The following is a 24,772-nucleotide window of genomic DNA, read 5'->3' on the forward strand; positions in this document are numbered from 1 at the left end:
GTTTGAAATTCTAGGTGTCGTTACTGGGGTACGTTTGGGGATCACTGATGTTTTTTTTTATTCAGAAGCTCTTCTGCAGAATAAATCAAAGTGGCACAGAACAGAGAGGATGTCTTCTTTTTTCATTTAAATTGTGGGGCACATTACCCTTTGAGACACATTTCCACATATTTCAAGAAAAGTCGATGCTGGGGAGTAAAACTATAACCAACTGGCTGTCATTTATCAGTCGCTCCCACTGTGAAAACGTCTGGACTTTGGATATCACATTAGTTATCTCCTTGGGCAAATAATACCCACAATGTTTTATTCATAGCGGCGGATGAACTCTGGCCTGGATCAAACTGGCTCGGGGTTAAGATGGAGCATGTTAACTATTTATCGCACATTACAACAAGACACGAGCCTGTCAGGCTGAAAGCCCAAGACAGCACAATGCCCCGCTTCTCCGTCTGCTGCAAAAACCTGCTGACAGGGTTGAAACTCTACGCTTCCCCCTCTCTTCGTCAGATAAGGATCCAGACCTCCTTTAGTCACCACTGAGCTCCCCCGTGTGCCGCAGACTGACATGCAGAGCTTCCTACTGTTGGACTGGCGAGGGGAATTAGGACAGACAGTCTATTATCAGTAGTTCTATTGCCTTTTCTCTCCTCTCTCTCTGACTGTGAAGCGCTGCCATTCCGCTCTTTTCACTCCCAAACATGTGACTGTTCCTCGGACATGGAAATGATCGGCTATCCTCGATGTCTCCACCTCATTCACATTGATTTAATGAACCATCCGTGAGCAAGTGTTATAGTGTGGGAATTAGAATAAAAGAAGTGTGAAGACATATTTTTATTTTAGGGAAGCAAGAAATGAAGGAGCCCCAATGAGAAAGTGAAGTATCTCTAAAGAACAAAAGAAAAGCTGATCACAGGTGTCTGACGCCTGCTTCCACCTTACTCTAGTGTTTTCATCCTCTGAGGAGAATCACACAATCCTGCAGTCGATCTACTCCTTCGGTGTGCCAGCTGAATATCTGTTCAATATTAAGTAATGATATAGAAATGCTGAAATAAATAGGCTAATCCTTTTAAAAAATAGAGTGATAAAGATTTTTCTTATGCCATATTTCAAATGTCAAAAGTGTGACATATTCTGTCAGATTCAACATCATTGTCACTGCACACCAAACCTATTGAGCTTTGAATTGTTTTTGTTCATGACCAGTTTTTAGCTCCTCCACCATTTATTCAAACAGCTCATAAGACCAACAAGAGCATCAACGAGGGGAGAACTTTATATTAAACAGTGGAATTCTATCCCTACAAATGTATTGTAGGGATAGAATTCCATGTTTAAGTCCTATTTAGATGTTAAAAAAGGGTCAAGTTGTCTCAACAAGTATCTGTCCCAGTCAGAGGCTGCTCCTTACAATGCTAACCACTAACATAATACAAGTTTTATTATGAAATTAAGATTAAATAATAAGATTTAATAATAGGTTGAGTTTGAATAAGCTACAATCTATTACTTTCCCTCTACATATTATTTTGTATTTCATGCTGCATGTATTTTCTCAATATTGAACCCTTTGGGACTCCAAATGTAAAACTATTAATCAGATCACTCAACTGAATGGTGCTGGATGAAATGTAGCATCCAGACATAGATGTAAGTTGTACTGTTGAACTGGTAACCTCCAGGCAACCTTCAGTGCACAGACTTTCATGCTTTCATGAGGATGAGCAATGTTATCCTGAAAAAGCATTCAAGAAGTCGCAGTTGTTTCCCTCCAAAGTGTAGATTCCTGCTCCAGTGATGGAATTCTGGATTTGTGAAATCCCTTTATAGCAGACATGTTGCTGCTGTGGCATTGCTGTATTATTACAGCTTACTCCTGTAAGCTGCATTTTCCACAGAGGTTAACGACAAGCTTTGAGCCAGGATGAATAGCTCCATTCTGTCCTCCATTCATGCACATATTGGGCTTATGAGAACAAAACATCTAATCCTATGGAGCTTTTTGATTTCTGTTTGTATTTAAACATTCTGTTGTATTCCATGCCTGTATTATATATATTCACATAATATACCTTATTTTTGTGACTCTAAGTTATGTTTTATAGATGATAAAAGTGTCGCAGGATGAGTTTTTTCCTGTTAATATTCCAGAGGTCAAATTATTGCTCATCTATTAGTCATTAGTCACGGAGCACACAACATCTTGGAGCGAGTTGTCCCAAAATGACGCCAGAATCAAAAGGAATGGTTAATACAGCTGTTGTTGCATCATCTCCATAGCCTCACAATTCCTTGTGAGGCTAATTATTTGTAATTAGGCCGTTTTTTTTAAGGCGTAAACAAAGAAAATGTATGAATTCAGCAAACTGCTTCTCTGCTCCAGCTCTTTTAATCATGCAAACATTTTGCTCTTTGCAAGCTGGCCATGTTGGATTCAGCCTGGGAGAGTTATTGATTCAACAGAGGCTTCAATCAGTTTAGCCTCTGCTTTCAGATCATTTACGGCTGAAACAAGGATTATTGAGTGCTCATGCGAACTGAAGACGCAACAAATTAGCACTTCCAAAATCATTTTTGAAAAACGATTATTTTATTTTCTGCTTTTTTCTTAGATAGCAGAGTAAACATGGAGGTGATGAATGAAGTTGTTTTTAAAACCATGTCACACATCTTATTTAACCTCATAATACAGGGCAGCATAATAGCTCAGGTCTGACAGCTTAATTAAAATCTAATCAGCAAAAAAATGTTGCATCAGTGTAAAAGTGGACCTGTTGGCTTTTATTTGAATGAGTTGGATGAGATCAGAGTCCTTTTGGGAAACTTCTTTACTGTTGTACTGTAGAATAACAGCTTGTCCTGACGTTTAAAAGACGTGACGTGCTTTTGAGCTAATGAGGCTCGACTGGAACAGAAGGCACCGTGAAACTCACGGTTCTGCTGAATCATCTGTTTGGTATTTTCATTACTGCATAAAATCTGAACAGAAACATCTCTGAAAACATATTTGTTTCCAGAGTACACTCGTGGAACCAAAGCCACGTGAACCGCTCTTCTTGTAAAGCGCTTGTGAGTGTGTCGTGCTGTATCGAGCTGGTTCTCTGAGTGAGGTGCTGCGTTCAGATCTTGAGTCAGTGTGACTGGTCAGAATATGTTGGTGTGCACGAGGAGACTCGTTTGGTGAGTCACACTATTACACTGAACAGTCCAGTTTTCCATGACATGGTCTAATTATTCACAATAAACTATATATCATATCACACAGCTGTTAAAGGTTGTGTTTGATTCATTTCTCAATTTCCAGAATAAATATTTGTTCAGCTGGTTTGGTGATCATCAGTGATGAATGAAAATAATAATATTAATAACCCAAGTCATTTCATGACCCGGATCAATAAATGACTTGGGTTATTAATATTATTATTTTTCATCCACTCTGTCTTGTCATTTGTTCATCCTTGTTCTAACTCCCTCTAGCCAGTCTTCAGCCAATAGAATCAGCTCACCTGCTCTTCCCCACTCACCTGCTACTCTTTAACTTCACTTCATTTCTTCTCTTGCAGATTGTCTTTGTGCCCTAGTCTTACAGAGTTGTAATAGCTTGTTTTTTTATCCTGATTCTGCTATTTTGACTCCTGCTTCATTTCAATTCAGCTTCTCTCCAGGAACAAATGAATAAATAAAATCCTATGTCGGGAAGAGGGCGTTCCTTTACTGGAAATGAAAGTCACCTGCCTCATGTACTGCATGGTTTCTCTAAGTCTTACGCATGTAATGGTAAAAACGAAGACAAAAAAAATCGGGATATATTATTTTTCTTGAATTTTCTGAATTTCAAGATTTTTTTAATGCTTGAACTGGGAAAAAAATGTATGGACTGAATTTGGCTGATTCTGCCTGAGCAACAGGATACACTTATACTAAACTGCTCTCCTGTGTATTCTACAAGGACGATAAGTTACTGAGATTTTGTAATGGTAGTTGTTGGGGAAAATCTAAATGACGAATAATAAGTGCTTACAAAGCTTGGTGTCCTTATGTGATCCTCGTTGTGTGAACTTCCTCTGACATTAAGCGCCACAGCTGTTTAGTCTATCCGAATGAACACTCGGCACTGCTTGTAACGGTAAATAAAGTTGTAGACGGCGTCAATACTTCATGGCGTCTTCCGATGATAAAAGTGACCGTTGTACTAGAACCAATTGTTAAAGTGTCCCGATACTTAGAATATGCTGTATGAAGGCAATTTGTGTGTGTTATCCTTTCGTGACGTAGATTGCATGTGACACTGATGTTTACTTGGTATAAATATATGAGGCTCAGAGTCAGACCTCTGAGCAGCCTTGATCCATGTATACTGTATGTGAATCAACTCTGTCTCCTTCTTGCAAGAATAAATGGCTAATTGTTTAATGATTTTCCATCGGTCTCGGGTGAATTTTTCTAACAGTAGTGATGGAAAACATTTTCAACCAGATTACGGTCACAGTTTAAACACATGATTTTCACTGGGAATTGAAACAAAACAACTATGCAACAAAACTACTTGGATAGGTTTAGTAAAAACATCACGGGTTGGCTTATTATTTAAGTTACATCGGAAAAATGAATTACTAAGCAATCTTTGATTTGGTTTCCAATGGGACACGACCAGTGGCCTCCTGGATTTAAGTCCTTAGTTACGGTATATAAAAAAAATAGTTTGTCTGATCCACATCTTCTGTATGTACATTTAGAACGGACTATGACGGTGTAGTTTCGTTGTATTTTATTGTGATTTTAGAAGACCTTGCAGTCATCAAACTAATCAAACCTTGTTTGTATTATATACCTTGGTAATGGGTCTCGCATCACACTTATAATGAAATATTCTGTATTTTGAACTGGAGACATGTTTTCTGTAGGACTAAAAAACACCCTGCAATCACTTTTTTATTGGAAAGGAAAGCTTGTCGGGGCTGTTTTTTCCCCCACCAAAAGTCTGACATTTCTCTGTCAAAGAGATTGGCGACAAATGTTCCTTAACTGTCTCTGCCACCGAGGAACACGGGGAGAGCAATTCACTACGCTCACCAGTCACTCTAATCTTCAAAGGATGCTGTTATTGCTCCGCTTCCATCGCTCTCTATCCAGCACAGAGTTTATCCGGCCCATCCTGCCAGAGTGTCAGGTAAAGTGCTAGATTACAGCTCTCTGTCAAGTGAACTACTTCCAAAACGACTGCGCTTAAAATATTGATGCCGCCATTTGTTTTGTTTCCTTAACACTTTTTACCATGTTTTTTTTTAGTGTGGGAGTAGGAGTGATACAGTGATTTCCTCTCCATATCTGCTTGACACTAAGCCTCAGGGGCGGGGTCTGTCAGGCCCATCTGAACGGAGCACATCGGCGTGGCGGAGCCTGATGGAGGAAGGACGAACACTACTGTAGCGTTTTTCTGCTGCAGCCTTTAGGAGATCAAAGTCAAACTCCAGCAGAGCGGAGTGGTTGTAACTACAATGCATCAAGGGCAGCGCTCATCTTTGCCTAATTGTGAGGTGGTTCAAAGGGGAGCGAAGCTGCTCCGATTAGATTGTGCTGCAGGAGGGAAGAGGCAGAATGGAGGCGAAGCATCGGGAGGGAAGAAGAGACAAAGACAAAAGATACAAGTGGGATGACAGGGTGTGTGTGTGTGTGTGTGTGGGGGGGGGGGGGTGGAAACACAGCCAAACTTTCTCCTCTCTGGTGCCAGCACATTTCATTCCATTGTCTCCTTTTCCCCTCCTTTCAGTGGGCTTGGCCGGTCACAGTCCTTTGCTCAGATGAAGCTCTGGGCCAGTAGTTTGGAGAAGATATGGAGCGACTGTGAACACACGCCTGCCAAGTTTGTCATACAGGTTTTTGCCAAAGTTGCCACTATATTATTTTCCTGGTTTCATTTAGTTTGAGCAAACAGGGGCCATGACTTCCACTTTGGAATGTTCCACTGCATTAATATTTCGATGTGGCACAGGCCAAGAGCAGCCCCAATATAAAAGAAGGGGGAAAGTGGGTCTGTGCAGTTTGTGTTCCAGGGTTAGTATCGCTTTGTTTCCTTTGTTCACTACGTTAAGATCGTCTATTACAACTTCTGTACACGTGAGCGCTTGTAAACATATTCCTTTCATCCTCCGACACTGAAAGCTGTAAATGGTGTGCTCTAATATGAAAAGTATGACACTAATAAGCTCTACACAAGAGGAAAATAACTGAGAAAACAGCGGTCAGGTTTTAAAAATTTCAATCAAAGCAGCCGTGCATGAACGAGCACTGCTCGTCCATCTTTTTTCAGTGCACTTGGCAGGTATATGTAGATGTCTCTGTGTGTTAATTCAAAGGACATGGCAGCTCTGTGGGCTCGTGTAAGGTGGAGATGAATACAATTAGTTTCACATCGCTACGGGATAAATAATGAGTCTTTGTGGAACGGAGCGAGCGTCCTCCGTCAGAACGCTGTTGTTCGCCGCTCTGGATCTCCCCTCTTCATGTCCTCTGAGCTGCTCTGTAGACTGATGGAGGTTGTCATGAGAGACGTGTGGGCTTCTGTGTTATTGGAGTGAATGTTATTTCTACATACACTGACATCATCACAAGAGAGATAATGTGAGATAATGTCATATGTGTGGGCGTCATAGTAGCCTGGGAAAACACATATACATTCATATGTATTCTTCGGCTCTGGAGGAGCTTCGTCAGTACTGATAAAATAGCCGTTACCAGAGTTATATTATAACTTTATCACAGAAAACCCTTCAAAATGTTTGCTAAACTCTTCAGAATAAATTAAAGTATGGTCGCTTGCTTTCAACAGTATAGGGATGGAGATGAGTGGTAGCCATGTCTAACTTTCAGCACACTGGCGGCTTCATTTAGTCTTAAGGTACTGTTAAAGAAAAGTTTCTTTCAGGTCCACTTCTGTGGCTGGTTCAAATGAGCCATGATTATATACAGGGTTACAGGAAATAACAGTTAAACTAAAGGTGTGGGTTGGGCTAAGCTTCTTAAGAAGGACAAGGAGATTGAATCTTTCTGTACCCGAGATGTGTATTGGTTTTCAGTCTGTAGAAGTGGATTTGCATAGGTTCAATACAGGTCTGTTTAAGAAATGGAAAGGCCTTTGATAAATTGAGGTTTGACCTCTGGTCTGGGCTTTCTTCACACTACACCAAAAGGTTTCACTAACAAAGGTTTATTAATTAATGTAAAATAGTCTCTGTCTACACAGAGGTTGATGAGAAGGACAGAACTGGCCGGAATACACAGGCAATATAAAACAATACAGTTAATACAACTTGAAGATATAACATTTTCTTCAACAGTACAAAGTATTAAACATGACAAAAGTACCTCTGGCAAAGGCTTTATGAATCAGACAGTTTAGTGTCTTGTTTTTTCCTCGCAGCATCCTAAAAGCCACTTTGTGGTTTTGCTGTGATGGCTTAATTTATTTTTAAGATATTGCTGTGGAACTAGAAATGTTTATTTGCTGAAACAAAGGCATGGGATTTGTAGAAATGTAGATGTGGCAGGAGGAGTAGAAATAGGAAGATTCAAGCAAGAAAAGCACAAGGTATAAGCATGAAATCCACTTCTAAGGAGAATTATTTGGATACCGATCTTCGATATCATCTGATTCTGTAACCAGCAGAACAACACATGGCTGCTGCTGAACTGCACCAGCATGAGTTGATGGAGATTTCACTTCATTCACACTTTTGACCAAATCCGTGTTGTCTGCTGGATTTGATTTTCCTACAAAACAGCTCATGCATTCTGCTCACAAACTGTCATGTGTCAGTTTTTATAGGCTTTCATCAGCAGATGCTTCAAATGTCAATTTCTAGGTCAAGATATAATCTGATCTCATAAAATCTGATCTTGAGAAGTATAGATCAAAAGGAACTGAGAAGCTGTAGTCATATTTGATGATCGGATAGAGTGATTAACATAGAATGTATATTGCCAGTGTGAAGCCCAGAGTTGCGGCTAATGGAGGGCGCCATGCTGCCAAAGGACCGCAGAGTTTTGCTGTTCACTATCTGGGAACATGCCCTGCAGGCCATCCACGTCTCGATGGCGACGCACAACCCAGCCAGCAAAGATCAGCACACACTCGTTTTGAGATGGCAAAATATTCGAACTGTTACATTCCCATTTTGGCATCTAAGGGATGTGGGGAGTAACGATGTTTATTTCCCGGGGAAAGAGAATATGAGCAACTGATGAGCGTTTAACAAAGGAATGTTTATTAGAATGGCGAGCTGCTCACACGGCAGCAAAAGAAAACTACTTTCTAAACAAAAGAAAGTGACACTACTTGACGATATACAACCGATCAGCACACACGGCTTAACAGACGCTGGAACACACGCTTCACTAGCTTCACTACTGTGGTTTTGGCCCAAGGGGTTGTCCTTCCGGAGCCCCTCTCCTTTTATACACTGCTAATCGTGATTGAATGCAGCCTCGTCCAATCAGCCGCTGCAGCTGGCATCCGGGACAGAGGGCGGCACCCGAGAGGACACTGAGGGTAAGCAGAGAGAGAGCACAAACACAAGACACGTAACACACGGTCTCTAGAATCACACAGGACTGGATCTGTTCTGAGGATTGAACTGGACTCATCACATGTGGTCTTGCCCAAAGCCAAGAAACCAAACAGTTTCATTACATTTCACGAAGTAAGCACAAACATGAACAATGACCTCTGCATTCCAGATTTCCAGCCAATGGCACCATTTGAATGTTGACATTGGACGTGGGCACATGAGAGGAAATCTCTGACTCATCTCTTCACATCAAACTTCCTCTTGGACGGTTTGATGGTTCTTCCACTGCATATTTGCTCTGTGACACCTACATACCAGCCTTCCTTTTCTCCAGGATCTAATTAGCATTTAATCCTAAAACCACACATGCATACACCCTTAGTCTCCCCCCCCCCACCCTCCCCCAGTCTATCTCCATCACTGACTCATTTATAAATGATAAATGTACTTGATCTAAACTCTGACAGGATGATTAATGTGAGTAAGAATATGAGTATGCTTTATGCATGGTAGATTTTAAACAGTGAGATTTTACTGTGAACATAATTACATGACAGTTCCCCCTCTTGTCACTTCTTCCCTTGTTTCTACAAACACACTGGTTCATTTTTGTTTTTTCATATAAATCTGCAGTTTGTCATCCATTTATCTCTTGCAGTGATTTTATTTGAGAAGTTTCTATTCACAAAGAAGTTTCCTAAACTTACTCATAAGTTTCTCATTTCATCAAAGACACATTTTTACCTTTTATTCTTGGGATTGTTTACCCCAAGATACAGGATCTAAGATTTTCCAACAGTGAGTATCACATATACCCTTAAGGGCCCCTGTGGAAATGTTCTTTGAAACACTTTTTTCGATGCATTTTTGTATCAACTTGCTATGCTTTTGCATTCTATTGCAATGTTTTTCTGGCAATTTTATACACAAACCTGGCTCATAGTAAAACTTAGCCTTCGCAGGGCAGTCCAGGCCATTTGTGGTGCTTGTACTGCAGTTATCAGTATCTCCTGTTCATTCCCTCCAGGTCTGTGTATGTTTGTTGGAGCCAATTTTTATCATAAATTATGCTTTTCAGTTTTATAGCCCATTGTGACTTTTTGCATTTTGAGAAAGTGTTTACTCAGTGTTTGTACAGTGTAGTACCGAAGTGTCTGAAATGTTCCTTATTTTTATGATGAATAGAGTTTACTAAAGTTGCCAGTAGGTAAATGCCACCCCATGTCCCAAAAGGAAAATTGTGTCTTGCAAGAATTTTTATTTATTTGTTTACTGATTCTGGTTGCGTGTTGAGTTGAAAAGGATAACATATATCATTTTATTTTATTGTTTTGTTTTATGGTGGAATTTGGTGCATTCTGTATCATTCCTATGACAGTTGCTTGGTTGCTCGTGAAGCCAAAAAGTTGTGACTTCCTTGGTATAAAATTACCCAGATCTTTTACATCCCACATGGCACAAATGTTGTTGGCATATAAAAGTCACTAAATCCCCGACTTAGTAAAGCATACAGTATTCTGGAAACACCCAGTAACAACTGGGAAACTGATCACTGACACAATGATTTAATTACCATTTCACAGGTTGCCTGCTGGTAAGGTTACATCATCAGTCAGGCAAAATGAAACGCAGCTCTGCACGGCTGAGATGATTTTGTTTTTACCAGCAAATGATCTCAATAAAACAGCAGGGGAAAGATTTCCTTGTCAGTCATCTCTCCAGCTTACATAAATGAAAACGCTGGCACATGACGTGATTACCTGTTAATAATGCTCAATGGGCATTGGTTGGCAGTGGGTTTTGCATCGCTCGAAACCAATTGGTCATGATTCAAGAATGCTTGTTTTTTCAACTCCAGTATGAGGAAAATGCTAAAAAAAATCAATGGTAAGACGGGACATGTGTGCAACATGTACAAGAAAAGCAGTAATGGACACCATTTAGAGGCAGCAATGGACAGCAGACAGTTAAATGTTCTCTGTCCCCCTTCAGAAATGACAGTTTGGATGTTTTTGTCCCTCCTTTGTCACCGCTAGAGGTTGAAAATATACAGGGGTCATATAGACTGGTGGGTGTGAATGAAAGGAGGGTGTGACAGAATGCATTATTTGAGATTTCTTTCTCAGTGAAGGCCAGACGCCTAGTGAATACCTTGTGGTATTTGATACACTCAGGCTCCGAGTACTTCCTAGGGGAAGAAGGATGTTTTGTTTTGTGACAAAGTGGGTGAGAACACACCATTTGTCCCCATATTGCATTCATCTATAAATCTAACCATGCTTGACAATTGTTTGTTTATCATACCCACCATGCGTTCCAGAGGCTAAAGGGGAAGGCACCCAACCATTGCCTCTATTTATACACTGGATGATGTCATCCGTGATGTCATTGGGTCAGACCAAGTATGGGGGGGGGAGTAGAGTATGTGTAGGTAATTGGTGTCACCTGCACTGAATTAGATCCTGCTGATAGGAGGCTCTATATAAAGGAGATGACTGTGACGGAACGGGAAGGAGAAGATCAGTGTGTAGCTGTGTGCATGTGATTATGTTAGTTTATGATGAGTTGAGTTTATTCAGTTCCGCCAAGTTAACGTTTTGTTTGATATATGTTTGGTTACACGTGTAGCAGTGCACTTTTTGTAAATAAAACACCTTTTGTTATTGGAACAAAGTCTCTCGTGTCTGCCTCCTACCACTTCAGAAGCCACTCCGGTCAGGCTTCACCACATTTGGTGGCAGTGGTGGGATCCAGGCCAGTAGGAGGCAGTGAAGAAAAATGTCAACCAGACCAAGGAAACAGAAAGAGTCCCAAGATGTCGGTGACGAACCGGGGGCAGCAGGTGGCCAACCCGAGGAGCAAGAAAGTATGACTGAACTGTCGAGACTTATGCGATCCTTGATGGAACAGCAGGCTGACCGCGATAGCAGAACAGAGCAGGAGCGTCAGGAGGAGAGATGGAAGCGTATCCAACACCAATTTATACAGCTCCAACAAGAGGTAACACAGGACCATCAGGATCGTCAGCCGCTGCAGGAAGGTGCAGCAGCCTCATCCACCCACTCCATAGAACTGACAACCGATCTACCTCAAGTCCCGGTCATCCGAGACAGGCCTGCGGATGATCTATTGCAGTTGGCTAATGGAGGACGGAATTCCAGTCTGGTGAGATTTCCTGGCTGGAAAAGCCCCAAAATGCAGCCCTACAAAGAAGGTGAGGACATAGAACATTATTTAATCACCTTCGAAAGAATTGCTCATGCCTGTCAGTGGCCTCAGGATGAATGGGCTCTTCACCTAGCTCCATTGCTAACTGGTAAAGCACGGTATGCCTATGTAGCTATGGACATTGATGACACCATGGACTATGCAAAAGTGAAGTGTGCTGTGTTGCAGAAATTTGAAATCAGTGCGGAGACCTATCGAATAAGGTTCCGTTCCACTGTGCCAGGAGAAGAGGAGATTCCTAAAGCGCTGCAGGTCCGCCTTAAGGACTTGTACGGCAAGTGGATGGCTCCTGAAGCTAAGACAAAGGAACAAATTGGAGACACTGTCATCATGGAGCAGTTTCTCAAAATCCTGAATCCAGGCCTGTGTACCTGGATTAAAGAGCGAAACCCAAAGACCTCCAAAGAAGCAGCAGAACTGGCTGAAGTTTTTTTAGCTGCTCGCCGTCCAGCAAAAGAGTACCTTCCAGCCAAGTCCCGCCCACCCACCCCATCGAGCAAGGCGTTTGGTAATGAATTTAGAGCTAATACAAGACATAGTTTCGTCCCCTCAAACGCAGCTACATATGAGCCGAGAAGCAAAGCCCTCTTAGCATGTCATTCATGTGGCCAGATGGGTCATTTTAAAGCAGAGTGTCCTAATGTACGTGTTAGTAACAATTACATGTGTTTTGCTCCCCAGTTACTTGTCAGTGAGTTAGAGAGGAATAGTGGCTCGGAATGTCAACGTGAAGAACTTACAATAGCTGTGTTAATTGAAGACAGACCCTGTGTAGCTCTCCTAGATTCAGGAAGTGATCGCACCCTAGTCAGACAGGACAGTCTCCCGAGGGATGTCATTTTTTGTGGAGGGACAGTTGATATTTTCTGTGTTCACGGTGACAAAGTAAGTTACCCCATAGCTGAGGTAGCTATCCAGGTTGAAGGTCGACACTACTTGCTTTCAGTAGGAGTATTTAAACAACTGCCCTATCAGGTTGTGTTAGGCTCAGATCTCCCTATCCTTGCTGAACTGATAGCCAAGCAGTCTTGTGAGGCTAGAGCTAGCTGCACCAGTGGAAGTTTGCTAGCTGTCACTAGGTCAAAAACCAAGCAAGAACAAGCTAGGTCAACAGCGGAGTGGGAGGAGTTACCGTTTGCAAACGAGGAAGTGCCTGGTGTTGAGCGCACCAAATTGTGTAAGGAAAGGAAAAGCAAAAGACAGCGGAGACGGGACAGAGTAAGGGGAACAAAAGTTGCTGAACAGGTGTCGAAGCCTTTAGAATTCGATCATTTTGCTATTCCTAGCGACATTGCTAAGCTACAGCGAGAGGACCCCACACTTGCAACGTTGTTTGCTAAATGTGTGCCCGAGTCAGCCCAAGTGAGGGATAGGGGAAAGGAAGCATTTGTGGTTAAGGGAGACATGTTGTATCGCCGTAGCCAGATTGGTGACCAGTTAGTCATTCCCCAGAGTTTAAGGCCCACAATCCTTAACCTGAGCCACTCTATCCCATGGGCAGGACACCTGGGACAGGCAAAAACATTTGCGAGGATGGTTACCCGTTTCTATTGGCCCCAGCAGTACACTGACACAGTGAAATGTTGCCAGTCTTGTCCAAAGTGTCAGTTAACTGCTCCAGGCAAGAATGGAGATAGGGCTCCCCTCATTAGCATGCCCATCATTGATGCACCCTTTTCACGCATTGCCATGGACATTGTAGGTCCTCTAGAAAGGAGTAGTGCAGGCCACAAGTACATACTGGTAGTCTGCGATTATGCCACAAGATATCCTGAAGCCTTTCCCTTGAAGAAGATCAAGGCTCGCCAAATTGTCAACTGCCTCATTCAGCTGTTTTCCAGAGTCGGAATCCCAAAGGAGATCATCACAGACCAAGGCACCAACTTCACCTCGCACCTACTAAAAGAGGTGTACAGCCTGCTGGGAATTCAGGGTGTAAAGACCAGCCCCTACCATCCACAAATGGATGGCCTCGTGGAGCGCTTTAACAAAACCCTCAAGTCTATGCTGAAGAAGTTTGTGAATGACTCAGGGTCAGACTGGGACCGATGGCTGCTATTCTTGCTGTTTGCATACAGAGAGGTCCCACAAGCATCTACAGGGTTTTCACCTTTCCAGCTGCTCTATGGACATTCAGTGAGGGGTCCAATGGATGTCTTGAAGGATGCCTGGGAGGGTCCGATGCCACGACAGCAGTGCAGTGAGCTCTCATATGTCCTGAAGATGAGAGACAAACTGGACCAATTTCAGGAGCTTGCCAATGGTAATCTGGCTCAAGCACAGCAGCAACAAAAGAAGAGTTATGATAAAGCTTTTAAGAGGAGAGTTTTCCAGGAGGGCCAGAAAGTTCTTTTGTTGCTGCCAACGTCTGACAGTGGGCTCCTTGCCAAGTGGCAGGGGCCGTACAAGATTACAAAAAGGCTGGCCCTGTTACGTATGAACTCTTGTTACCAGACCGTCGGAAAAAGCATCAAGTCTTTCACGTATACCTTCTAAAAGAGTGGGTAGACCAATCAGAGCAGTCTTTAACCATGTGGGCACGCACAGTTGTTGATAAGGAAGAACTTCAGGAGCAGTATTTTCCCACTTCAACTGACACTCCAGTGTTTCCAGATCTGAGTCATCCTACGGCAGAAAAGCGCTGGGAACTCCAGGCCCACATGCAAAAAGGGCTCTTCAGTCTAAAGCCAGGTTGTACAAACCTCATTGACCATCAAATTCGTCTGCATTCACCAGAACAGCAGCCAATCAGGGACACCACCTGCCGCATTCCAGCCAGACTTGTTCCAGGACTGAAGCAAGACGTGGAGGAGATGCTGGCTACAGGAATCATCGAGCCTTCGCGTAGTGAGTGGTGTAGCCCTGTGGTGTTGGTTCCAAAGAAAAATGACCCTAAGCTGAGATTCTGTGTTAACTTTTCAAAGTTAAATGCTGTGTCTGCCTTTGATTCCTATCCAATGCCAAGGGTTGATGAACTGATTGAGCGCTTGGGAAATTCCAACTTCCTAACAACCCTTGACCTGTGTAAAGGGTACTGGCAAGTGCCCTTAACGGAATCTTCGAAGGACTTAACAACATTCAGGGTTCCTAGTGGCCTGTTCAGATTCAGAATGATGCCCTTTGGTTTACACAGTGCACCAGCAACATTTCAAAGATTGGTTGATGATGTTTTAAGAGGAGCGGACGACTACGCAGCAGCGTACATTGATGACATAGTTATCTTCAGCCGGACCTGGGAGGAGCATGTTCAACATCTTGCTGATGTCTTTCACCGCATCCACAGTGCTGGTTTGGTCATCAATGCTAAGAAGTGTCACATTGCTAAGCCAGAGGTCCAGTACCTTGGTTATGTGATTGGAGGTGGAGGCATCCGTCCTCAGGTAGGAAAGGTTGAGGCGATTGCAGCTTCACAACCACCTAACACCAAGAGGAGGCTACGATCATTCTTGGGGTTAGTAGGTTGGTATCGCAGACTTATTCCGAACTTTTCATCAAGATCTGCAGTACTAACTGACATGACTCGCAAATCCAGCCCAATGAAGGTTAAATGGACTCAAGAAAGTGAGGATGCTTTCAAGGACTTGAAAAACTGTGTGTGTCAAGAACCGGTTTTGCAGTGTCCAGATTTCACTCTTCCCTTTACTGTCCAGACAGATGCTTCTGGAGTAGGTCTCGGAGCAGTGTTATTGCAAGGGCAGGATGGAAACCAGTTGCCTGTGCAGTACATCAGCCGGAAACTCTTCCCAAGGGAAATGAGGTATTCAACAGTGGAAAAGGAAGCTCTAGCTATTAAATGGGCATTTGGTACACCTTGAAATACTACCTGATTGGCAAAGAGTTTGTGCTTGAGTCGGACCATCGTGCATTGCAGTGGATCCACAGAATGAAAGACACTAATGCTAGAATTACCAGATGGTACTTGTCTCTCCAGCCTTATTGTTTTCAGATTCGGTATAGACCAGGACACAAGAATGTCATCGCTGACTTCCTGTCCCGTGACTCTGAGGAGTAACATTGTAAGGGGGGGGGGGGTGTGTGACAAAGTGGGTGAGAACACACCATTTGTCCCCATATTGCATTCATCTATAAATCTAACCATGCTTGACAATTGTTTGTTTATCATACCCACCATGTGTTCCAGAGGCTAAAGGGGAAGGCACCCAACCATTGCCTCTATTTATACACTGGATGATGTCATCCGTGATGTCATTGGGTCAGACCAAGTATGGGGGGGAGGAGTAGAGTATGTGTAGGTAATTGGTGTCACCTGCACTGAATTAGATCCTGCTGATAGGAGGCTCTATATAAAGGAGATGACTGTGACTGAACGGGAAGGAGAAGATCAGTGTGTAGCTGTGTGCACGTGATTATGTTAGTTTATGATGAGTTGAGTTTATTCAGTTCCGCCAAGTTAACCTTTTGTTTTGTTTGATATATGTTTGGTTACACGTGTAGCAGTGCACTTTTTGTAAATAAAACACCTTTTGTTATTGGAACAAAGTCTCTCGTGTCTGCCTCCTACCACTTCAGAAGCCACTCCGGTCAGGCTTCACCACATGTTTTGAAATGAAAAAGTTCTGATGAATGAAAAAACAGCCTAGAGGTCAGAGAATATATCTAATTTTCAACAAAATAGCCTTTACATTGAAAGAGTCGTTAGTTTTGAGACTCTGCTATCAAACACGAGTCCTTCATGGCAGAAAGGAAAAGAAGGTCTTTCGATGCGGTCTCTTGCAATTATCATTCAAATGAATCAGAATGGCATTAAATGAATATGTATTCTGCATTGATATATTTTGAATATCATAAAATAAACCATATTTGGACCTTTGCCCTGACCATACAGACTATAGTTGTAGAAAAAACTTTGCATGGACTTCAAGTAAATAAGTGTTAAGCTATTCTCAGAACCAGCTGCTGTGCAATCACATGTAGCTCAGTAATGTATTCATATATCATTTTTGTTGTTTTCGCCATACATTGAATTTTGTACTTGTCACATCTGAATTGGGTGGGGACTCGGAGGCTAAATGAACAATACACAGGGTCTCATTCATTAATATGTGCATAGAAATGGTCAAACTTTGCTTACAAAATAAGCAGTGGTGGACCGTCAGGGCCAGCAAAGCCTTCTCTGCTGGCCTAAACAGAATCACAAAGTAATAGCTATTTAATAATTTTTCACAAATACACTATATGTATTATAATTATTTTTCCCATTAGCTTATTTTCTCATTGCACATTTACTGTCTTCTTCTGTTGCTCTGCTTCCAGCCTGCAGCACTGCTTCCAGCACAGCTTGTTTTAAGTAGAGCTTTTATCCAATCAGATTCATCCTCTATTTCTCTATGTAAGGAGAGAGGCCCAATGCCCGCTAGAGAGCCTGTGCAGTTTAAGTGAATGGGGACATTATTGTTGATTGTCATAGTCTTCAACCAATCAGATCTTTAGTTTGACATGTTGGGCATATTCATTGACGTGCCAGTGGCACCGATGTAGCCTGCTAAGTACGTCAGCATTAACATGCGCCATGATTGGTCAGTGGGCCAGACTAATGTGAAATTTAAGGAAGCTGGCAGAAGTTAGTTGGAATAATAAGAGTTCAAATTGAAAGATATGGAAGAAATTATAAAATGTTTAGGGTTTTGCTTGGTGTAGTTTATTTATTTGTATGAACGGTGTTCCTGGCTGACAGCGTCACAAATTTTATGGCTTCAACTGAGCGTCTTGGTGTTTGGAGCTACGCTACGCTAACCTGAGGACACCATAGCACGGCAGGACACTACGGTGCTTTTGAAAACTTTTGGAGAAACACGTTCGCAGGGAAACTGAGCTCCACAACCACGGTCCGCCGGCCGGTGGTCTGGGATCCTGGCCCCGCTGCGAACCAGCCGCCGCAAACCGAAGAAATACAACTGGGGAGGCTCGACTGTCACTGGCGTCCATGAATCGAGAAGGACTTCTTACTGGGATTAAACTCTTTGTCAACAAAGAAAGGAGGATCGACTTTGTCTTTAAGTGAACAGCATTCGGTGAGTGACAAACTGTTTATTTTTTTACATCTGCAGTAACGTTACTACTGTTCATTTGTCTATCGTGTCGTTTTTATGAATAATATTTGAATGGCTTGTGCTCTTGTGTGGTGGAATGCGTGGATCCGCTGCAGGTTTGCTGGATTGATGTGTCATGCTTTGTTGTCATATGAATATATGTGACTGGTTCTTATAACTTTGTTGTTGTCATTGTGTTAATCACGTTGATATGACTATGCATTGTCCATTAATGACGCAGCGTCCCGTCACGCACGGATTCATGTATCTGCACCGTAGCTGTTAAACTGTAGTAGGACAGCACAGAAGGCCCGGGTATAAAATGCACGGCCCGCCACTGAAAATAAGTGTGCATGCTAAACTACCGTCAGATTCATTACACCAGCGCACCGGTCAATTTTGAGCTTGCCACCATTTGCTTGGCCACGCTGCCTGTGTGAGATGCATGTGTGACTTTCTTAACACAAACTACTTTTATTCTAAAGTATTTGAAGGACAGTGTTGTGGAAAATGCAGTGACTTGCACGACTCCATTTAATCGAGGATTTTGATTGTTATTTACAGATGAGCACACGCTTCTTATTTTTTTCGGTCTACAATAAGTATAAATTACATTTATCATGAAAATAAATTAAACATTCTGGCCATTATGAAAGAGAAACTCGATATAGAAAGGGGGGCTAGAATCAAAATCCCTCTCATGTCCCCACTGATTTGCAATCAGCATAATGCTACTTCCCTATTTCTCTGTGAGGTAATATGTTTGCCAAGAGGTTTATCATAGAGGAAGCGGTGAAGTTGTTGTAAAAGAGAAAAGCCTGGTAATTTCACTCCTGAAGAAATTGAGACAATGCCAAGGTGGAAGGCAGAAAACACACTCTTTTCCAAAGTGTTTCCACGGGAGTGACGATGATGGAAAAAAAAGGCTTGGGCTGCAATAACTGAGGCGGTTAATGTTGTGTCCCCTGAGATAGGACTGTAGCTTCGGTAAAAAGAAACAGCCCGTGAAAGACTCACAGCAATTATGGGACAAACATCCATAAATGGCTTATGCCCAAGAAACAATGGTGAAAGTGAAGACTTCCAGCAAGGACTTTCACCCAGAGGTCCTTTATTTTATAATTGTGTTAGTGCTATGTCAAATAGTTTGAAGCTTCCTTCATAACGTTGACGTTCTGTTAATACTGTTGTTTTTTTTAGAACAAAACTGAAACAAAACAAAATAAACAATGTAATTAACACGCTATGACCTATCTCTGCCCAGACACAAGCCTCTTAATGTGAGATGACTTTGTAGCGGTCAAAGTGGTCTTTTGAGTTTCATGGTTAAAACTCGGCTTCGGATCTTCAAGCTGCGCAGCGATAAACTCTGTGTGGCAGAGTTTTCCTCGGAAATTAGGGGAATTATTCTTCCTTATGACCGGCAAAATGTCGACGTTAACGGGTAAAGAATGGTATGGGGCATAGAAGTCTATTTGTCCAGCGAAATTAAGATTATGACCTAGGGTTTCTTATAAAGCAATTGTTGTTAGTGTGCCTCCATTCACCAACGCAAGTAGGATGGGACGGCGGCGCATTGGAGGTGATTTTTATAGATGCTGTGACATAAGGCCATAAAACAGGAAGTCCACTGCGGTGCTTATGGACCTCATCCAATGAGCTCTGTGTTGAATTTTGGATGAAATAAACACATAGGTGATACTTAACGTCTCCCGGGGGGGGGGGTTGGTGTGAATCTTAACTCAAATCCGGGTGCTGACAGTTCAGCAGGACAAGTAGGCCCAAGTCTTTGTTCTGAGCAGATGGTGAGGCGCCAACAATATTATTTATTTGTTTTCATTATGACTGTAATTAATGAGGATGATGAAAGGACATCAATTAAATATGTATTTAACGGGTTTAAATTCCTACATACTTTTTCCCAATGTAATACACACTCTTGTTGGTAACTTATTAGTGTCATAGTGCTTCAAATACTGCAGACTGTTCTCATACACAGTGCCTAGCTATACCTACGAAAGGTAGTGCACTGTAATTACCACAAAATCAATTTGTATGCAATCAACTCAATTGTGAACCAGGAAGTATAAAAGCAACAAACTCGCCATAGAGAAAAACACCAAACATTGTTTGTGTCCAATGTGGAATCAGTAGTCAAAGCTGATTTATTTGTCATAGAACTTCACTACTTAAGTAACGCCACTTCTGCAGATATGTTAACCAGACAACAACGAAACCGAGGGGAAACGAGTGAGAGACTTGTGTTGAACAAATTTATGGGCCATAATCTATTAAAATGAAGCACAAACGCAAATTCAGTCAGGAAGACACTCACTCGTAATATCTGTCTCTCCTCTCCTTGTAATTACTCTATCAGCTGATTGGGGACGTGCACTTTTAAGTAACCAACCAGATTCTGCACACAGTTTCCTTAAGCCAATCACATCGTTGCTGTCAAACTTTAAATAGTGTTCTCCTCTCTGCTGCTGTCAGTTGTCATTTCAGTGTTTAGCAGATGCAACCCCCCTCCACCCCAGTCACCTCCAGTCACCGTCACAGTCATGCTCCTGATTCATAATCAGATTGCAGCAACTCCCTTCACCACCACCACCAGTGTCTGGACTCCAGGGGGGATTAGGCCTATTGGACCTCAGTATCCCTACCCTCGGTGATATTACTTCAGGATGGAGTCCAATCGCCAAAGACTTTGCACTTTTCATATTTGATGCATGTATAATAAATCATTGCTAAATTATAAACAAGTCTCTCCTGATTGAACTTTTGTAAGTGTTGATTTGAAAGTAAATTTTAGAAATTAAAGTCTGAAAAATAAAATGTTCCCGGAAATGTGTCTGTTTGAGTTTATAGAGGAAGATCTTAAGTATCAAACACGACCTGTCATTATTAAAGACTACTTTGGTTGCTTAGTTAAAAAAATACGGAAGTAATAATCTACTTCCTGTTTACACTGGCACCCACCTACATGCCCAGTGTACGTTAATAATAGTCACGTGATATTCGCTTTCAGCCGTTTTTATTCTGGACGAAGATCATCTCAAAAACTATGCTGAAACACCGTGTGGACGGAGATCGTATTTGTTTTAAAGCAAAAACGTATTAGTGTGGATATAGCCTGAGTCAATAGCATGTAATTTCCTCTGGCCAAGCTGACTGACTTCCTGTTGGCTCCTCACATTACATTACAATCATTTAGCAGATGCTTTTATCCAAAGAGACTTACAATTCAGATTCAGAACATTTCTACACTGTAGGCACAGCTACGGGAGCAAATTTTGGGGTTAAGTGTCTTGCTCAAGGACACATCGACATGCGACTAGCGGAGCCGGAGATCGAACCACCAATCCTCTGATTGAAGGACGGCCCTGCGCTCCACTTAGCCACAGTCGCCCCACTAGCCACAGTCACCCCACTCATGCACATAAATGTCTCCCCTGGACTTTTCAAATGTTATCAGAACAAATTCTCAAATGATGCTACATTGTATAGCCCAAAATGACCTTGAGAAAAATGGTTGAACAAGACACTGCTGTATTTTACAGTATGTGGGCAGTAGAGTAAAGCAATACTGAGACTGTAAAGTCTTGATAGTGTTGAACTGTCAAAGGTATACGGCCATTAACTTAGCTGGAACTCCCCATGCATGCTTTTCATAAAAAGTTGGCAAAAACATATCAACATATCACATTGACATATCACATTTACAATTTCTGAAATGTATACTGTATGTTGTCCATACACCTCAATTCAGTTTGTCTGTGAGTGAAAATAATTGTATTTGAATTACTACAGAAATTTTAAGTTCATCTGAGGTTTCTCTTCACGTGTAAAAATGTATCTTTGATTTATTTATTTTTGCTTTAAATAATACATTTATCTGACATCACTAGAAACATTTTTTTAAATGAATCAACCCGCAGGAATTCTGCAAAAAAGACTAGCCCAGAACCAAAAGGATTATCACAACCAAAGGGATTATCACAATTCAACACTACAATCCTGCTAAATATAAATGTGAATACTTTCAGTTTAATCCTGTGCCAATTCATGAACGCCAAAGAAACCCCTTTTAATAATTCACTTTATAAATCTGTGCAATCCATAACTAAGGGTCTTTCATACTTAAAGGGTGATAAACTAGATTCCTCATATTATCCTTTCTTAATAACAGCACTGATGATTCGTCCTCAGTCAAAACAAGTATTTGTATCCAAAGATGGTTGTAAATATTCATGTCTGCATTTTAATTATCGACAAAGGTTGTAGGGGGCTTGATTTTTTAAACAAATATTTTCTTTGGTAACAGCTCTAATGATCACCTTCTAGCCACTATTTTATTTTTAAACTTGGCTTTTTGTCACTCTCGCACAAAAACACATTTTCTAAAAAAAAACACAACTACCAGCGGAATGCGGTGAATGTGATATTCAAAGTGGTGAGATGCACTGTGGGTCCTAAGATCTTCGTGATTAAAATAGATCGACTTGTCAAGTTTGAATCTCCAAGATGACAACAAAGAAAAACGGCCTCCCTTTCAACACCAAGTTTCACAATGCAATAACTTCCGACAACTGCAGACAAGACAATGATTCTTCCATTTTCCTGTCTGTCTTTTCACCTTCAGGCTGTCGACGTAACCATTTTTCCGACCTACAGATTATTATTCTTGAGTTCCGGGCTGGCTAGGGAACTCTGGGAGGTGGGGTGAACTGAGAGAGAAAAACTCACCCCTCCCTCAGCAGCCAGCTTTGATGTGCCCTGAGCAAGACACAGTCCCAGAATTACTCCACTTGAGCTACTCAGAAAACTTTGGTTGTACTTGGCAGCTCCCAGTTGAGTATATGTGGAGCGGGTTCAGATCTTATTCATCCTTTTAAAAATATATTCAAACACCAAACCACACACACACACACACACTCCTCACACTCTTCCTGTGCATGCCACTGAGTTAAATGGAATCTCTAATGTGCTTTAACGGTCATCGGTGGCTGGCTGGACACGATAGCATCAGTGCTGCAGCTATGACACCACTGGGAAGACTGGGGCGGCGGTGGAATCAGACTGGGCTAATCTGCCCGTAGGACTGACGCTATCAGCAGTCTCATCTCTGCTGAGAATGAGATCCCTCCCACGACCTTCACCAGATCCTTATCACGCCTGGACAAAACCGAGTGTGTGTTGGAGTGTGTGGATTGGCAGCTGTGTGTGAGTCAGTGAATGTATAAGTTGGGGTCGTGGTTGAACTGCTGAGATTGTGAGGAAGGCTGTGAAGGCTTTGGAGTTTGTATGAATGTGTGTGTTGGGGGGCCTGTATAGAACAGCTTGATTACTGTATTTGCCCTCTACATTCTAATTGCCTCATTTCTATCGCCATGAGAAAGTTTGCAGACCCAGAGGCAACATGTACAAAACCCATTCTGACTGAATGTCTACATAGATGGTGTTGGTGTTATATGCTGAGCTTTGACAGAAATAGTTCAAATTCACTTTCTTCTTGAGCGTTAGTCAAGAAAGTCCCAGTCTCATGTCTGTGCTCTAAATATGAAGTTATAGCCAAGAGACACTTAGCTTAGCTCAAAGACAAGAAGCAGCTGGATCTGGATTTTTCTTATTACACACATTTCTTTTGGACAGTTAAGCAGATCAAGATCAATACCACTCTCATATCTAAACTAATGTTAAACTAACTAAGCTAAGTCCATGGAGTTAGTTATTAACATAAAGGCTGGGAGCAGGGGGAAACAGCAAACCTATCCAAAGGGAAAAGAAATATAATTAAAGATAAAATGTATCAGCATATGAACTACAAGCATCACATCAGCCACACACTTGTGTAATTGAAGCGTAACCCTAACCCTAACATTTAAGTCTACACCAGTTCTGTCCTAAATTTCAAAGCACCAAGCAAAAAAGAAGCAGCCAAACTTCCTGTGCAGTGTGCAGTTTATTCCTGATCTAATTCCTTTAACTGCACTGATGCATGATTCATTCCTAAAAACCTGATGATAAAGGTTACCGTTTACAAAAGCAACTTGTTTGTCTCGAGGCTAAAGAAAACTTTATTTGTAGGTTTTACCACATTTGAAAACAATTTACATATAAATATGAAAGAAATTGCAGTGTTTTTCAATTGCTAATTTGAAAACAGGACTCATTTTCTCAAAACACACAAAAAACTACGTCTCAAAAGTTACAAAAAAAACTAACTCAAAATGAAGCACTGCATTCAAAACTCCATAAATCAAACTTTTGCACCAAATGGCACACACTTCTTTCATATTACCAGAGTTCCACCAACTACACACTGTGTGTTCAATCAAAAGCACTTATATCTTTTGGTGGGATTGGTCATGATAATTGTTCTGTATGTAGAGAATTCTATAGAAAAATTGTTCAAGTCAGTGAACCGTATGCTTCTCACTCTTCCTCTCACACTCCCTCTTGCTGCTATGTTGGCCTACATTCCTGATGTAAACAGGACCTCACCTGCGGCCTTTTTTCAATGCTTACATCCTAATCGAGGAGTCGACATTCAAGCAATTAGGTGTTTGTCCAGGTAACACGTGTATTGGTCAGATGCAGTGGCGGGCCGTGTATTTTATACCTGGGCCTTCACTGCTGTCCTGCAGCTGAAACACAGCTACGGTTATTATTTGTTTCGCGTAAAAATGAAGCTCAATACCTATGAATACACTAACTGCAGAGTGCAGATACATGAATATGCCGAGAGTGTGTCTCCTCTCTGCTCTGACTGCAGCGCGAGGCTGCTGTGAGACTGACCGCCTGTGAGTGCTTTGCGGCGGCTCACGGTAGCACCCGCTGCTCGTTCACGAAAGTGCAGAATGTACGTGCTTTCAGGTCAGAGTCAAAACACCAGAAAAGTCTCCAACAACACCAGAAAAA

The sequence above is a fragment of the Pholis gunnellus genome (assembly GCF_910591455.1).
Source record: "Pholis gunnellus genome assembly, chromosome: 19".
Classification (NCBI taxonomy): domain Eukaryota; kingdom Metazoa; phylum Chordata; class Actinopteri; order Perciformes; family Pholidae; genus Pholis; species Pholis gunnellus.